General features: G+C 41.9%; 1 protein-coding gene across 1 annotated transcript in view; it reads right to left on the reverse strand.

The window, feature by feature from the left end:
* Positions 1-18,392, reverse strand: part of CDH18 (cadherin 18) — a 2,258,828-nt gene that overhangs the window by 778,268 nt on the left and 1,462,168 nt on the right. The window lies entirely within an intron of this gene.

Consider the following 18,392-nt stretch of genomic DNA (forward strand, 5'->3'; position numbering starts at 1 on the left):
TGTGGCCAAATAACATGCCATTTGTAAACAAGCATTTGCTATGCAACAGGACTCGCATTTACGCGAGACCTATTGCATTGCAAACAGGAGTGCAAGCGGGTGGGGGCCAGGGGGCGAGAAGGCAAGAACAGCGAGAGTGCGGGGGGGGTAGGCAATAAGGCACGGACAAAGGGAGTGCGTGTGGGAGAAGGCACGGGCAGTAAAAAAACCTCATTAAAGAAAATAAAACATACCATGAAACACTCGAAGTAAAAGGGCCAGTAGCCATGGGAGAATACAAATGATGACATGACCATCAGAAGGAGGGACTAACAAGCCTAAAAACCAATCAGAAGGCAGCATTTAGGAATGGCAAAGACATAAGCCAATGAAAAATGTGGGCGGGAAGTGGGCAGGGCTGCCCTCACATACTGAACTACCCCAGATCTTCCCTGGAGTAACGCTTGCATGCTGACTCTAGGCTCGACCTAAAAAAAGTAAGGATACATGTATACTTTCACTCATTTATTACTAAACAATGAAGGAAACAAATGCCACAACCACAGAATCTTGCAACTGATTTGAGAAAACACTGTTTAGTGTCTTATAGATTCCATTTTTGAATCACAAGGCCTAGTTACTGAGATTCTACGTCACTGATCAAATTTAACCCCATGAGCACTGGTTATGCCGGGAACTGCTGCCCGACACAACACAGCGCATTGTCAGTCATACACGCAGAACAACTGAGTGTAATATACTATTGATCCCCATTAACCTCATGGGTGCTGCTGACGAGCTGAGCTCGTCATGAGGCGCAACGGAGCTGCCCTCATGATGAGCTTAGCTCATCACGGCCGTTGGAACGTTCGCACGCGGGGCTAGTTTCCCCGCTGTGCTGAACGTTCTAAAAACGGGTGTGGCCGTGACGAGCTGAGCTCGTCACCAGCACAGCGGCGCTGCGCGCGGCCCCAAAACACCTCGCAGCGAAGGGGTTAATCGAGAAGTAATGTCTCTCATAAACCTCTCAAGGTTTCACCTCATTTGAATCATGGTGTCCTCCACTCAAACTTAACAATGATAACAAACCGCACAATTCATAATTAGCATCTTCATATGCACCATATCTGCTTTGTGAGAGGACAACAAAGGTGCTGTTTTCCCATACAAATGGCGTATTCAACACTATAAAAATACTGATTAACAACAACAATTAGTTTAACTTGTATTCTTCCTGTTTTCAAATATTTATGTATTCTCCATGGGTTTGACTCAGTTAATGGGAGCAAATTGCCCATTACAAGTTTACAAATCACAACAACAGTCATAGGATGCAAAACTGCAATCCACAGGGTTTGCAAATGCAAGAAAAAACGTTTTGTACATCAGTTTATTGGTGAAGCCTCACTGAAATGTTATGGGATACCTGAAATCTTTCTGGTTGTAGATTTGTTGAATAGTTTCTCTAAAACAGCCAAAAGAAACAATGCCAAATGACGCTTTTATGAGGGGCTGCTTGTATCATCATCTGATGATGGCGTGCGCTGTCTCAATCTACAGCGCAATGTTTTTGGGTAAAGGTCCAGTGTTGCTTTCTTAAATAGCGGGATCACTCTTGCATCCTTTAAGTCTTAGTTATTACCCCTGATGTCAATACATCATTAATGAGGTGGCCCACACCCCAGCAATATAAAAAAATATCCTAATGCTGTTTGGCGGATTGCTCATTTGTTCCTGATCCTGGGGCATACTCTTTGCAATCAATGCCTTGAAATCAATAGCATTATTTCGGTAAACTGATAGCACACATTTACCTTTTGCTCCATTTTGTTCTTCTGCCTCGTTTCTAAAACCAACAGAGGGCAAGACTTTATTTGCGCATACATTTTAGCTATCTTTTCTTCAAAAAAGGTAGCAAATTGGTTGTATTTATCCTTTGAGCCATCAGATTTACATTGAGTGGGTGGCTCCTTTAATTTATTAACCATATACAAAAATGCTTTGAAAATACAATTGTAATAATATTCTACTTTGGCTAATTTCCCAGTTTTTTATATAAACATTATTTGCTGCACCACATTCCTGCTTTGTTGCGGCCAAATAATCATTCCACCAGCACTGTTCTAGGTCGTTTGTTCCCGCAACTGTATTGAAATCAATATATTCCGACAGAATGTAGGTTTTTTGTGGATTAGCCAACATGGCTTAAGGGCATCTAGGGCTTGCATTAATTTATTTCTGTGAACACCCAGTAAGTGTTCTGATATATTCCCCTTCCCCTCGGAAATAGGGATATCACAAAATGCACGTTGTCAATGGCCAACATCTAATTTATCCCATTCATGATCAAATCTTGTGTTGCACTGTTTTCTCCTGACCTGAAACTGAGCTGTCAACCTCCAACCAAAGACGACCAGAAAACAATGTGACTACAGCACCAGAGAGACTGCATGAACAGTACACAAATCACTCGGAGACCAAATAACATCTAGCATGTGACTTAATTTGTGAATGGCTGTTCCATACTCGCTTAAGACTACTAATATGCTTCTTTGTTGGAATTATTTTCCATTTTCAGTCATTTTTGCCAATTTAGTAGTTTCCCCTGTTTAATGTGTACTTGACAACAAATCCTTTCCAAAACTTTTTTCCAGATCTGCATGAAAGTCATGTGGAAGAATAAGTAAATTTTAGCAGTGGTCCAACTAGCAAAATTGGGATTAGTGCAATTTAGACAAGCCGCATACTGAGATATGCTGTGCCAGATCAGAGAGCTGCAAGAGGCCCAGTGTTGAAGGCCCAGTAATGGGGCAAGTGTAGAGGTAGATTACATTCTGATTAGATCAATCAATCAGAATACGTTTATTTAATATACTTACAAGAATCATAGTAAGAAAAGTAAAAGCAACAAGTATAAAAATGTTAAAATCCAAAAGCAAAATATTTAAAATAGAAACAATGCAAGCAAGATATGCTGACGACAAATACCATTTAAAACAAATATTGATCAGCCTATATATAGGGAAGAGGTGTGTTGCAGTGTCCAGGGCGGCTGACTCCGGAACACAGGGTCTCACAGTTTGATTGCCGGCGGCAGGTTAGACCAGCACCTTGTGACTCTGGGCAATAGCTCGCTTAATCTTCCCGACGGCCCCCAGCGCCGGGACAGCTCTCCGGAGGTAGCTGTGTGCTGTACAAATTCTGGTATTTCATTTCATTTATGTTGATTCAGTGCAAAATTGGTTAATTTTCAACATTTTCTTTAGTTCAACTGCTGCCATTGTAAACCTCCCAACAACATAGCTAAATAAGGTAGAAAATAGTTAAAGAAGGTAAAAAAGCTGTGTGACACAATCTAAAATTAATCTGCCCTAAGATAAGGAAAATGTATGTCCTTAGAACCTCCAGCATACAGGTTTTTTCAGAGCAGAATTAACAAATTTTTAACAACCGAGGGTGGTTTTCCTGCAAGTCAAATAACCATTTGAAGGCACTAAAAGATACATAATGGAGCCAACTCTAAATGTTATCAATAGGGATCTTTAATAATGGTTTATCAACCCACAACCAATACAGTTCAATGTATTTAATTTTTTTAAGGGAACGTATACTCGTACCCAGATTTTATTTAGATCTCTTTTGTCCCTCACGGACAGCTCCTATTTAGCAAAAAGCCCCATAACCATTTAATTTCTAATATGTTAATACAATTAGGAATATCAAAAAGGGCTAGTTGCCCTACAGCTACACAACAATTCTGTATGTATCTAAATCAGGAACTCACATGGCACCTATCAACTGATACGTATTCCAACAAGATTTCCAAGTTTAAAGCAGAGGTAGGATCACTCCAAAGAAATACCCACACAAGCAGCAGTTCAAATTTATTGTTATCTTCAATACATTTAATAGAGGTATCTATAGGAGGATGCCCAGGGCATAATGCTGGATCTCACTTCTACTCACGTAGGGGATGTGTATAGCTTTCACTCTTTATTTGCTCCATTGTTAATCTTTGTGAATCAGGCATACGTGTGTAAAGTGTTAAACCATGACGGGTGATCAGGCTGTCCTTTAGAAAAGTCTGCAGGGTGGAATATGTACACAAGTTCTCCATTTGTGGTTCTATGAACAATAAAGAGCTTCAGTGCTTGAGAGCAAAACAATAGTGTTGGCCCTTAGACATGCTGCTGAAGTTTGTTGTTAAATAGAACCAAGAGACTACAGACCCTTTACATTTTAGTGTGGTCTCCCAGATACCAACAGTAGTTTCCCTGATTGAAGCTATAGTGCAAGAATGAATTTTGCAGTATTTATTCATAGAACATCTCATGGACAGCAGTCATTTGGAATTCTGCCTGGAAATGGCATGGAGATGTCACAGCTGAGTCTGAGAGCGACACTACTATTGGCCATTGATTGAGGGTACCTGGAAGGTCTTTTATTACTGAACCCATAGGTTGCCTTTTGTAAGATTGACAAAACTATCCTCCTGGCGAGACTGGGCTCAGTTTTTTGCCACTTAGGGACTGTTAAAATACCTGGCATCGTTCCCTGACGAGTGTGTTAGGCAGGTTCAACTTGAGTCCTTCTTGATGCAGTGGAAATATTTTGGGTATGGATCCCTGTAGAGCTAAACACTATTACTTTTGATGTTCAATATGCTGTTGGATGAAGAGATCAAACTATGCATGCAGGAGTTTCAGATATACACTAATGACAACCAGGCCAGCTAATTGTACAGCTGAAACACATTTTGTAGAAGACATTGTTGATTGGAAGTGATATAGTAAATTTATACTCCACAAATCACAACCTTGCTCAAGAGAAGGATCTCTTTCAAAAGTAAATTTTCATTGGCAGGAATCTGTGGACCAGTCCTATGCATTTTGCTTGTAGTGATGAAAGTAGTGTACTTTCACCATACCCTGTCATTTGAAAAGGTCTCACATTCAGTCCAATATTTGTACCATTAGATTAGGCAAGTATAGAACATCTTACCATTTAAGACACAGTGGGAAGAGATTCTCACCTACAAGTTACTGTTAGGGGTGGGTAAAGATTTTCGCTCCGCCGGTGGAATTAGTGAAGTTTTGCACACTCCGCGTTCTGCATGAAGAGTGAAGTTCCGCAAAACTCGGTGAAGTGACGCGAAGTAGAGTTTTTTACCTCTCAAGAGGCTCACCAACGTTGTATTGGTGAGCGCGTGCGAGAAAAAATCACGCGCTGGACCACCTGCCAGCGAGATTTATCAATGTCATTGGTAGCCGCAGGTCGTGAACGCTTGCATTAGGTCATGAAAGCTCACATTGAGGATGCTGCTTTTCGAGTAGAAAATCTACTTGAGCAGCAGAATGAAGCAACACCCTCTTGCTCTGGGCGAAGTGCTGTTTGCGCTGATTTTATAGTGCAGGACAAACTCCTGGCGCTAAAAATCAGTGCGAGCACAGCTACATGCCATGCACAGTTGCTCGCGAAACTCCGCAGAGTGCGATGGAGTTTTTGTGTCACTTTGCAGAGTTTTGCGGAACAGAACACAGTGAACACTGCCCAGGCTTAGTTATTGTACTATCCATATTTTACTATTCATACTTTCAACCTGGGTCACTCATCCTGCTCTTTTGTGAGGCTGAAAGAAAGCAGAGCCTTCAGTCTTGTTTTTAGTCTTGGGAAATATAAAGAAAATTGCCTGGCATAAGCTAAACTCGCCCGCCTCAAGCTGAAATTTCAACTAGGATCTAAGATGCTTTGTGTGGCAGTCCGTTCTTTCATCAATGGACTAACGCCCTCAGTATTTACAAAAAGAAAAACACAACCCTGAAAGGTCTTTGAGATTGATACCTGAAGTCAGACACACCAAAGTAAAAGTAGGAAGTAGAATCCTGGCAGTGCTCGGGGACAGATTTTGAATTTACCTTCCATCACACATCCAACAGAAACTTCACAGTTACAAATTGAGAAAAAACTTGATAATGGTGCTTTTCAGATGATTCCACTATGTTTCAGCTCCTTTTGTGCTTATGTAATATCATGAAATGAATAGGTAGACTTACACCTGAAAGTAGCCTTGAAGATGCAAGGTGTGCAATATAAAATAAAGATAAACATAACATACAATGCTTCATATTTGGCACTCTATAGAAAACATGAACAAAAGGTTGACAGTCCTTGATCAATCAACCAAATTATGTCCTTTGTTTGAAATAATTTAACTATATTCCATTTTTTCACATAGTGCTGTAAAATATATTGTTGTAATCTGGAAGAACTGACCCTGAAAAAACAGACTAACTTGCTTTAAAAATACGCTATAGTTGGTAAATATAATGCCTTATTGATCTTTCAGTGCTTCCAACTGTCAGCTACAAATGATTAAATGCATTTGCAATGTGAAAAGCACGAAGATTTATCTTTGCGCTACAAAACAATATAAACCTTGGCAGGGAGTTTATAATAGTATCAACAGTGACAACAACTGGGTTAGAGAAAGATTTTTTTTGTTTGTGGACCAGCAAAATACAATATCAGGGCATTGGTAAATAAATGTATATTGTATTAAAAGCTATATTGTTTGTTTACCATTGTTATGAAGCAAATACGATTCATGAATCTTGCTCCGTCCAAGATATTTATAGGAAAGATACTATGTTTACAAGGCATTTAGTACTGCTTTGATGACAACAATGCATAGGGGAAGTTTAGAGAACATTTGGTCACATCAGTGACAGCTGGGAGTAAAAGGACATGAGTTTACCATCCTAAATCCCAAATCATCATCCTCAAAATGCAGATCCGTAGATTTTTCTATCAGATTCCATGTGTGCCTGGGTACTATTTGCAAGTATGTAATTACAATGTAGGTTTAAAGATGAGAAGTGTGGAGGTGATGAACTCCCAAAAAGCCATAGTGTAAAGGCACACACCATTGGGGTCTTAGACACCGAGAGCGTATTGTCTGCGAACAAAAGGGACTGTACCTTGACGCCCCCCAGGGTTGGTGCATCTGCTGGATCTTCTTGCAGAAAGCTAACCACTCCATTTATATAAAGAGAGAATAGAGTGGGAGCCAAAACACAACCCTGGCCAACTTTCCTACTGACCGGAATGCGATTCGTCCACTGTCCCTGTGATCCCTACCTTATCTGTGCGTAAGTCCTTCATGCAGCCCAACTAGAAGATTGAGGATAAACAGGGGAATACCCATGTCTTTGACTGTCAGCCATAATTTAGTCCTGGGAACTAAATCAAAGGCCGTTTTTAAGTCAATAAATGCTAGGTATAAGCTGCCCTTTCCGATCACCACCTCCTTCCAATAAACTTAATTGGAGCCAGAATGCCTGATCAATGGTGCCCGACCTGCCTCTAAAACCAACCTGAAACTGCGATTAAATGGAGTTGCTGTCGGCCCCAGCTGTTTCCTCTGCAGCAGAACTCTGCTGAAGACCTTCTGCAGGGCATTAATCAAGCTTCTGTGCCTGTAATTTGAGGGGTCATCTTCAGCTCCTTTTTTATAAATTGGAACCACATCTACTCCTTTCCAAGACCCGGGGACAGGGGCCCCATTAGATATTGCGTTAGTAAGGAGCACAATATAACTGGCCCAGTTTGGGATATCAAATAAAAATAAATCGCCCGGTATGCCATCAGGTCCGGCAGCCTTAGACGGCACTATTCTACCTATTGCAGCCTCAATTTCACCCAAGGAAAAAAACTTGTCGTCTAAGGGGTGCATGGTACGCTCATAGAGCTCCATCACGGGCGAGTCCTTGGAGGATGAATAGAGCTTCCGGAAATGGTCATGCCATTCTAGACCAGTAATATTATTGGGACGCCGTGGAGCCCCTGACTTGCTGCCCCTAGTGACTAGAGACCAGAATGAATGAGCATCCTTTGTCACACTTGCTTCCTTAAGTTACTGCCAACGGAATTTGTCCCATGCTGACTTGGCCAAGCACAGGGTGGCCTTGTAGCACTTACTGGTGTTTCTAATCAGTAAGGGGCTCTTGTCCTTAATCGCTAAAGCCAGGAATGCTTGCCCTCGTCTACAATCCTTAGTATACCATGAGTGGGCACCTCTTTGCGACCTAGTGGGCTTTTGGTCTAATCTAGGAGCTAAGAAATGTGCATTATTTTGGTCAAAAGTTCGGGAGTGGACCATAGTTGCATCAGCCAAACCACTTTTACTGGCAATCATCACAGACTGGAGCTCAAGTGCGCCCTCATGTAGGTCTTTCTGTATGCCAAGGATCTTATTCTCCTGCCACCTTGCGCCATTTTAATGATCTATTGTTATTCGTGGGGAGAATTTACTTAGTGAGTATCAGAGGTGGGTACCCTCTCACAGAGGCATCATACTTAAGCAAAGAGGATTGTGGTCGCTCTCCATTGTTTTACCCACCCACATATCAACTAGGTCTCCTGTCTTAATGAATTGTATTTTAAAATTGTAAATATAGGTATTTATATTTTTATCTCTAATAGTAAATTTGTAACTACAGTTTTTATGGTGCAACAATGGGTGCGCCCAGCTGTAATTTGTATTTAAGCGACTATCTGTCTTTTAAGATGAAAATCGCAATAAAAACTTTTTGAATTGAAAACTAGGTCTCTCCTGAGCCTGACATTGAGCAAAATATAATCGATACGATATGGGCAGCTTTCTCTGTTATATGTGTTGGCACCCTGTCCATCCGCGGAAGATCTGCCATTTGCTGCCTTTAGGCCAAACTCAATGTTAAGGGCGTTGAGGTGGAGTGCTGTCTGTGTCTATTTCTTAACAGGGGTAAATTTAAGGCAGGAACAACCCATTTAATATTGTCATCCTCAGTGCCTATCAGATCTTCTTTGGTGAGTGGTTCAAAGAATTCACCCGCTGCTATCATCCTTAAGTGGGCTTAGCATCTAGCTAAGCTTTCTTCCTGCAACGTGATAGTGGGTGAGAGTGTACCCCCTTTGGTACCTCTCACATAGACATTAAACAAATCAACGTAGGCAGCCCCCTTAGAATCCCTAATGCATAGCTCCAAAATATCTGGGCTTGAACTTGGGTGAAAAGTGATTCGACATTCCAGAGCAATGCTTACCCAAATAATCAGGCCCCCTGCCGGGAGCCCTCTCCCAATTATCATTGCTGGTGCACAAAAACATACGTAACCTGATTTGAATAGGGGAACCAAACTCCAGGTCTCTTGGAAGACACAAAGATCATGGCTCTCAATTAGGTCATTATAGTGGGGAAGTGACAGTTTGCTTTTTAACCCAGTCACATTCCATGATAACACCCTGTCCTGCGTGCAGGGATCTACACTAGAGGACGATGCAACATTTGAGGTGAGGGGCAAGTGGCTAGTCACGACCTGGGATGGGACCTGGGGGCTATTACCTAAACATTATTCCGCGCCCACCCGCCCACTAATGTTGGGGCTGGGGGTGTTATGCTTACCTAAATCTACTGGGGGTCTGGTATCTCTCAATGACGCCTTTTGGCAATCTCCAACTGTTAGGCAGCTGTCTATATGAGTAGGTGGAAAAGCACATGTCCTACCCATAATCACAAGCCTCCTTTTTTAGCCAACCAATGCATTAACCATTGGTTTGTACAATACAAAGAAAATGCTGAATACTTGTTTTTTGTGGCATATCACTATGTTGCTGTCAAGACATCCTGAGAGCTAAACATTGCTTTTAAAGTATTTTTCTAAAGATGACTAACAAAACGCACAAAATGTGTGCTATCAGCAGTTAATTAAAAATGAGTTAAACAATTTAAAATGTCAGTTAATGTTGCGCAAATAATGTTAATCTCTGCTATCATTAATAATCAAAAATCTCTTCTTCGGAGCAAATAAGATCTTAATTCAATGTTTCGTAATTGAAAAAAATATGAACATTATAGGCAGCATTCAAACTGCATTTGAGGAAATTCCCCAAACGACTAAGATCATGTTGAATGTATTCAGTTCGATCAGATTCATCAAGAAATGAAAAATACCAATATGCTGTGTCCAGTTTGCATACCCTTCTCAGTCAAGTTCACCAGCTAAGTTCAGATTGGTAACACACGATTTGGCTTACACGGCCTATCTGCAACTTGTGTCTTGATTTGAAATATGAATAGAATATTGATTAATGAAGACAATCTGGAGTATGAATTAATATAAAAATACAAAAAGAAAAAAAAAGAAACTCTTCCTTTGAAAGGGTCAAAGGTGATCTAGCATTGATTTACTAGTTAATATTTTCGGTACATCCACGTCCTCGTAATATCCATGCACAGTAATGTTGAGTCAAATCATACCCTCCATTTTTCGTTGCATACTCTGAATGTCCAGTTTTGTCCTAATTCTCCTGATCTAGTAATATTTCTACTTCTAATTCAGCAAAACTGCATATGAAAGCCATTGATATATAATACTTTGTATACACCCCTTTTGAGTTTCTTCTTTTCACGTTATAAACCTGCATGTAAAAATGTCTCTGAAAAAGCTGTCTTTCTGTCGTTGTATTGTTTTTGCACACAACGCCTTAAGTGTGATAAATATGCCCAGATATGGGGACCGTGATCACTATCCCAAGGCATTTATTTATTTATTTATTTATTATGTAATTTGTATCGCGCAAACTAAACCCGAAGGTATCAAGGCGCCTATAAAAAGATCAAAATTGCAAAGCACCCCTACAGGTATGCACCTGCAAGGCATCCAAGCTATACCTCACTGATAAGACCTAAAAATTTCAAAACCCATGTCTCCGAAGGCTAGATGAAAGGATTGAGTGCAAACACAGTTATTGTGTTTAATTCAATTTGGACGATCAGATCAAGCTTTAGGGACATCAGCAAGGTCAGATAACCAGTACTATTTCTGATTCAATTAGAACAAAATGTCAGTTTTACCGTTTTTATAGAGTGCATTTAGCCTCTTTCTTAGGTATGAATTCAGGATATCAGTTTCACACTGTCATTTGAGTGAAGGCTGAATATACCCTAATAAATACATAATCCCCTTTAGAGAATAAAGGCCCTATTCCAAGTAGGACAGAGAGCCATCAGGTGAAGGAGACTCTCCTGGCTATCGAATATCAGCACAAAGCACAGAGAGCTGGTCTGAGAGAAGATGGATGGGGGTGGGTGCTACAAGGCAGATGAGTGACAAAGTATTCTAATGGAATATGTGGGGGTGGGAGACAGAGTACCAAATAACTGGAAGGTCTGGTTAGGGCTTTAGGGGACAATATAAAGGGGTGGTTGATGAATGGTGACATAGAAATTAAAGAGGCAGGAGATGGGTGGAAGACTGGTTATGGATGGGTGGCAATAGTGTGGGAGTTTATGATGATGGCAAGATATGGGAGATGGCAGTGAGGGACGCTTAGCAAGGGTGAGAGGGGTTGATTAGATGTTTTGAGGGGAGCTTTGCTAGGTTAGTAAGGTGGTAGAAGTAGAATGAGGGACATGATGTGAAGAACAGACGTGCTAACCAACTAAAACAGGGGCTTGTTGGGACAAGATTTTGGAGGAACTGCTGGGGAGTGGAGATCAAATGGATAGGAAGTTAGAGGCGGTGGAGGAGAGAGAGAAAGGAAGGACATGATAGAGGGTGGAATGAGCTTAGATGTATTTTCATTGGCATTTTTTATAGGAAAGATGGTTTGCTGAGCAGATAAAAGTGTAGGAAGGCAAACATAGCTCATGGGAATGAGATTAGGTTAGGAAGCGTGTGATGTGGGAGCGGATGAAAGTTGAAAGTTAAGTGGAAATTGTAGAGGCAATATCGCCAACAATGTGGTTGTAATAGAACTAAGATTACTTGGGGAATATTTTCTCCCTGTAATCTTTGACCTAAATGTATGGCTGGATTATGAAACCCAGTTGAAGCAACAGCTATAGTGGTTCTGCCCCTTAATTAAATTTGTGTGCTCTCTGTACAGCATAGATTCATTTTGCACAAACAAAACAACTACATAACATAGCATCTAATTACAAATAAAATATTAAAAAGCATTCTGGTAACATCATAGAGGCTACTTCAATGGTCACAGATGAGTTGGATGACCTAATTATTCGAGAAGTAACCTGAAGAGATGTATTTAAATATTTTCTGAAGGTTAGAAGAAACGTTTAAGTGCTAAAGTCATTCGGTAGGATGCTCCAAAAGGATATGCCACCCATGTGAATGTCTAAGTCTGTCCTTGGGAGGGTTTCAACAATGGAATTTCCAGGTAAAGTGAACTTCCACTTCTGAGTTCCCATTTTTCTTCCAGAGATGGGGTGCTGGATTTTCATGTAGGCCTGCTTATTTTAATGCAGTTGCAGGGAATTGGGTTACTGGTTGAGAGGGCTGGAACACTACTGTTAGAATTTGGGTTACTGGGAAACTGGGGTGTGAACCCTGGTCAAGCACCAACCACAATCCTTGTCAGGGTAAGGCACAAGCAAACCCTAAATTAATCTGTGCTGTAGCCTCTGGCAGCTTGGCACAGAATAGTCAAGCTTAAATTAAAGGCAATCTATAAAGTATCTGTGCAGCACTTCAAACAGTAAAAAAGTAGAAACACCACACAAAAAGACCCCTCACTCTATTAGTCAAATAGAGTAGAATGTATTCAATGAAAAAAGACAAAAATAACAAAAATCCAATCAGTTGAACCGGAGTTATGAATTTTTAAAGAAGTAACTCTACATTAGCGCCTAAAAGCAGATAGCGCCAACCGTGGCTATCGAGTTGCACTGGACCTGGTGAAAGTCAAATGTTCAGGCCTACAGCAATGAAGCGCTGGTCAGATACAGACCCGGGTTAGGCCAGCTGAAGTTTTACCTTCTCAAGTTTGTGGTGTTTGTGTTACATGGTGCCACGAGGAGCATGGACAGCGTGTTGCAGGTAGGTGTTACTGAAGCTTTGCAATGGCCTTCTAAAGGCATGCCTTTGATGTGCACAGATGCCCTGTCTTCCTGTCCGTGTCTCTAGACTAACTACAGGGGGTATGCAGCCCTTTGTGTAGAGACAGGACACAGCCTATTCAAGTGTAACTGGGGCTTGGCCCAGCGCTTCCCAACCATTCTGCCAATGATGACCCATCCAGTCACACCTAAGCTCCCCATTGTGTGTGGCTATGTAGGAAGAATACACAAATTCCAACTGTTAGCTACACCCTGTTATGTGACCCAGAGACAGGCATCAAATGGCTAAGGCAAAAAAACATTTCAGAATCCCAATTAAAATTGGACTTCACCATATGTTAGGATTTTAAACTGTGATTCCAGAGACACCAAACATGAACTGGTTATCTTTTCTCATTTGGAAATTACACTTATACAATGTAATAAAGTAACTCAAATGTTATCCCATGGGAGACATAGGCCTTGCAGTAGTGAAAAATGAATGAACTAGCAGGACATGCAAAATTTAAAGGTACATGTCTTACTTTTTAAATACATTGCACCCTGCCCTCTGAGCAGGGTCGACCTTAGGGGTGACTTATATGTATTAAACAGAACAAAAGGTTTAGTTTGCAATGTTGAAATGGCAGTTTATAAACTGCACAAAAGGCTGCTAGGGCAGGCCTGAGGCATGTTTAAAGGGCTACTTCAGTGGGTGGCACAATCAGTGTTGCAGACCCACCTGTAGCATTTAACCTACAAGCCCTGGGCACATGTAGTGCCACTTTACTAGGGACTTATAAGTAAATTAAATATGCCAATTTGGTATAAACCAATATAACATGTTTTTGAGGAGAAAGTACAAGCACTTTAGCACTGGGTAGCAGTGGTAAAGAGCACAGAGCCGAAGGGTCAACAAAAACAAAACCTAATTCAGCAAAAAGTGGAGGGTAAAGGCAAAACATTTGGGGATAACTGTGCAGAAAGCACCAAGTCCAACATGACCCCCCTACAGCCAAAATACAGGGTAGACTGATAAATACCCTGATGGGCTTTCCTGGCGTAGCTGTTATAACATGGACAAAGGCCCTGACATGTAGGAGTACTTGTCAGATCTATGCCTCTCATAACTCAGTTGGATACCTCTGTCTATACTCTTGTGAATCACTGAACTACCCATGGGGATTCCTTCTCTTCATGTGGGGATCACATCTGTGAATCACATAAACTTTCATTGCTCGCAGATGCATCCAGTAGGAGGACAGTACCACCAAAGCCCACAAAGTGATGCGGCTAATTCCACCCATGGGTCAGACTGCTGTCCCCCAACCAAAGGACATCTCTGCCCATAAAGACAGAGGCCACTGACAGCTGTAAGTGTCAAGATTCAGTCCCAAGGCTGTCCCGGGTTCTCTGACCTCTGAGGTTTCTCAGAGTGGATGTCAGTACGCCTGTGCGTTTTGCACCCTCCTTCCACTCTACCTCCCACCAGTTTAGGGGTGTTGTCCTGAAACTGACCACTCAGCACAGGGTATGTATTCTGAGGCTTAATAGGTGCCTTCTGGCCCAAGGCTTCCAGGGGGAAATGCAACCCACCTCATGGGTGACACACTGTTGGTATCATGCAAAGGTCTGCCTGGCGCAGGTCTCCAGCCCTCTGTCTCTGTGACGGTGCAGGAAGTCCCCCAGGTCAGAAGTGGCCTTACCAGGATCAGTCTTAGAGAGCTCTGTTCTCAGAGCTGCCAATCCTTAATCCACTGGTCCTCCCACTGTGGACTGTCCACCTCCTGCTCCTTCATCTGTGCCTTTGTACCCTCCACTGTGGAGTGTTTCCTGTAGGAAACGGAAGTGATAGGGTGCTTTGGGCGACCGCCACACTTATCTCCTGTGATACTGTGGATCTCCGAACAGTGGATGGACTCTTGGTACATAGCAGGTCCCCCTGGTTGTGTCCCCAGTGGACGCAACCCAAGCGGTGGGATGGGTAATAGGATACACAGGTCCCGCCAACCAAAACTGCCCCTCCTACCTTTAGAAGGAGCATGGGAACCCTTTCACCCCATGCCATACTGACACCTACAAGGCTCATGGTGTAACTCCCCTCACTCTGCTGGGGGGTACCTGAGCCACTCACCTTAGGAGCACTTCACAGTACATTCCCAGGCACTCTGGTGCTAACCCAGAGGTCTGCCGCCTGTGCAAGGTCCCTGGGGTCAATACACTTGCAGTCAACAAGGAATTGGCATAACTCTGGAAAACAGTGACTGAAAATGTGGTCTCTTGCAAACAGATCATAGAGCCCTTTGTAATCATTCACCATACTGCCCTTCACCCACCCGTCCAGTGCCTTGCAAAAGAAATCTACGAAATCCAACCAGGACTGCTGTGGCAGCTTCTAGCTTCCCTGAACTTCTGCCTCTACTATTCTGTGGAAACAACATATTTTCTGACAAGGGCTTCCTTCATGGGTGGATACCTCTTCATGTCCCCCTTCTCTAGGGCCAGTAGGGTGTCCCTTGCTTTGCTAGGGATATGCTTCCACAGACTAGACGCCCATTCCTCCTAAGGAATTCTGTGCATCTGTAAAGCGACCTCAGAACCTTCAAACCATTTGTCAAAGTGATCCCCAAGCAAAGTCAGGTAACAAACCTTTAGGGATGTGGACCCTCTTGTCTCCAGAGTGCACTGTAGGTATCCTGCCACCATTATTGCAGGACTCCACCTGCTTCGCTCTGATGTTCAGCTCTCTGAAACTTAGCTCATGGGTGATTCTCCTTTCCTCCATGGCTAGTCTACTCTCTTCCAAGGCTCTCAGCTTCAGCCTTCTCCTTTGCCAACGCACTGCCAGCCTTATCCTTCTCTTTTGCTGCCTTTATAGCTACTTTCTTTTCCTCCATCCTGAGTCTGGCCATCTACATGCTGAACTCTCTCTCCTCCCTTCTCTCTGCCAGCTCCTCTGGCGACAAGCTGTGAGAAGAGACATTGCTCCCTGCTCTGGCATAGAGCTTCAAAGTAGAAGTCAAAGCATTTCCTTCAAAAGGCTGCTGCAACTCAGGACTGAGAAACAAACCTTCCCCTTGCTTTTCCACCTAATCATCTCCTTCAGTTGCTGCAACAAGGGATGATGAACGTCCGCCCAGGCCCTAAGTGCCTTTTGCAGTTCCACCTTCCTAGTGGTGCTCTTGGCTGTAAGTCCTCTCTCCTTAGAAAACTCCTTGAGCTTGGAATTATTACATATTATAAGTGTAATTTCCAAATGGGAAGAGACAAGCAGTTCATTGTTGGTATCTCCGATATCACAAGTTAAAATCCTAACTGATGGTAAAGTTGAATTTTAAATTGCAATTCTTAAAATGTCCCTTTTTGAAAGTCTGCATTTCGTGCCTTTGCAATTTGGTGCCTGCAGCAACTGTAGCATAATTGCATATGCTACAGTTTTCAGTTGTATGACAAAGAGTAATTGTTCGACATTTTTCAAGAAGAGGAGGTGATATCTGCCGGCTTTCACTATGTTGTATAAGGATGGGCATATTGAAGGTGGGGAGACAAGAGTAAAGCACAGAGATTTTTGTGTGGTAACCAGATGTGGAAGCAATTCACAGGATTCACTCTGCTGAGGTTGGCTAGAAGCACTCAGCCTCCATATGGTGAGCTAATGTGGATACCACAGAGGACTAGCATACAGACATGGAGGGAATTCATTAGTGGTACTCAGCTTAAAAGAGGGCAGTTAAAGATGACAATAATATAACAGGTATGGAGCACAGAGTTGCAGCAGTAGGTCATATTTCCAGAATTCAAAGTAAAATACTTCATAAGCAGTACCAAGAAGCTTTTTAAGATGTTCACAGGCAACCTCTCAATATAGAATAGAGAAGTTCACAAGTGAAAGAAACAATTCACATCCAACCTATGTAGCTTGCAGAAAGTACTAGGGCAAAGAGTGAAATCAATGCATGGGCAGCACCCACATAAAAGTAAGAAGTCTGTTATCACTTTTTCTTCTTATAAACACCTGTACCGGGTGTACAGTGTACAATAAATGTATTAATTCACAAGAGTGTTTAGTTCACAAACAACACCCAGATGCAGAGCTCAAACAATTCATAGGCAGGACACAGCTGTAAAGAAATTCACAAGTGGAACTAGGGCTTGACAAGCAGGGTATATAGTTCACAAGGAACAATCAGTCATATTTTGCCTTTAGTATGGTACAGTTACACTTATAAACTGTTGAGAGTAGGTTAGTAGATATATATTACAAAGGTATATTTTCTTTAAAAGCACAATTAAATAAACGAAAGGTATGCCTGTTCACATACGTTCCTAAAAGGCTAAATGCCTACTTTTAGATGTTTACATCACTCCTCAATTTGCCTAAATCTTGATTTTATTTTTGGCTTTGAATCAAATGGACCACTATTACCGTATAGAAGAGTAAATTAAATAACATTATGATTTTCCTGGTGATATCAATGCAGATCATTTTGAAATGTTCACCAATTTCGATATAAAGTTTTTGGATTTGCACTTTGTTTATTTATATTCTCATAAAACTACATTTCTCTTAAAGCAGTATTGCTCACCAGGCCTGTTGTATGTATTCATGCACACCCTCCTTGGGAAATGCCTTGCTGAGGAAACTGCTAGGTAGGCCAGACTTCATGTTCTCGTTATTGTTTACCTTGCTTGTAGAACTCTTGGGAAATGATGTTGCACATGTTGCTTGATGCTGCCTGCTACATACCAAGAAAGGATGTCAACCCAGCATCGTAGCTTCATGTAGTCACAGGGGGTTGCAAGCAATTGCTGACATTGGTGAAAACGTTACTTATGGATGTATGACATTACAACGCAGGCTATTACAACACCTGCCTTTACAACGCGGTTTTTACATCGCAATCCATTACAATGCATAGTGCTTTTGGTGTTGGATAGTGAATAGTTTAATTTACTATTCCAACTCCAGTCCCCGTGGACACTAGGGAAGGTGTTGGATAGTAAATTAAACGTATTCCCTATCCTAAAGCGCCCCCCAGCGCAATGCGTTGTAATGGTTTGCGTTGTAATGACCGTGTTGTAATGGTAGTGCGTTGTAAAAGTTTCGTTGTAAAGGTTGTTTACCGTTACTTATTAATAAGACTATGATGAAAGGGTGAGATATGTATAGAACCACTCTGCTCAGGAGGAGCGTTCTATTACAGAGGTTCGTTTCTTTTTGGAGTGTTTAGACAGGGTCACATTGACCGTTTATCCCATCAGGAATTTCTCTCGTTGCTTTGTGGCATCGGACAGAGCAGAGGAAAAAGGAGAGTGAGAGGAACACACAAAGAAGGACGAAGCGGGCACAAGAGATAGACTGAGAAAGAGAGGAAAAAAATGAATGAATGTAAACTGAAAGGAAGAGAACGGGGCTGGTTTGAACTTCCATGCTCTTTGTTCTTAGTCCGCCTTGTGTGTCTTTTAGTCTGGTCTTGTTTGGTTTTTAATCCAGCCTTATTTGTAGACGTCTCTAAGAAGCCACATAATGAATAAG

This window comes from Lissotriton helveticus, chromosome 4_1, assembly GCF_964261635.1.
Source record: "Lissotriton helveticus chromosome 4_1, aLisHel1.1, whole genome shotgun sequence".
Taxonomy (NCBI): domain Eukaryota; kingdom Metazoa; phylum Chordata; class Amphibia; order Caudata; family Salamandridae; genus Lissotriton; species Lissotriton helveticus.